The following is a 229-nucleotide window of genomic DNA, read 5'->3' on the forward strand; positions in this document are numbered from 1 at the left end:
TCAAATAGCAGATACACGAACTTAATCACAGAATTCTAACTTTTTCACAATAAAAATCGACAGAACCGAGTTGATGTCTCCCCAATCAGAGAAAAATTCCCCATGCGGTCCTGATTCTGACACCAAGGAAAAGCCTTTTTGCAGTGTGGTTCATGCAGTAAGGGACAGGGCTGAAGCGGGCGTGGTTCAGTCACAGCGTAAAAATGCAGCGTGGCATCCGGTGCTCTCA

The 229-nt window shown here is 45.9% G+C and overlaps 1 protein-coding gene across 5 annotated transcripts in view; it reads right to left on the bottom strand.

The window, feature by feature from the left end:
* The window catches only part of LOC119594604, a 6,113-nt gene that overhangs the window by 5,445 nt on the left and 439 nt on the right, over nt 1-229 (bottom strand). Inside the window, exon 1 of one of the 5 annotated variants that reach the window (XM_037943654.1) lies at nt 122-138. The exons of 2 other annotated variants lie outside the window; for them this stretch is intronic. The gene's annotated coding sequence lies outside the window, so the exon portion shown is untranslated. Of the gene's footprint in view, nt 1-40; nt 66-121; nt 139-229 lie in introns of those variants that run through there. 2 more of the 5 variants (XM_037943655.1, XM_037943652.1) reach the window with 2 other exon arrangements.

Source organism: Penaeus monodon, chromosome 34 (genome assembly GCF_015228065.2).
Source record: "Penaeus monodon isolate SGIC_2016 chromosome 34, NSTDA_Pmon_1, whole genome shotgun sequence".
In the NCBI taxonomy this organism is placed as follows: Eukaryota; Metazoa; Arthropoda; class Malacostraca; order Decapoda; family Penaeidae; genus Penaeus; species Penaeus monodon.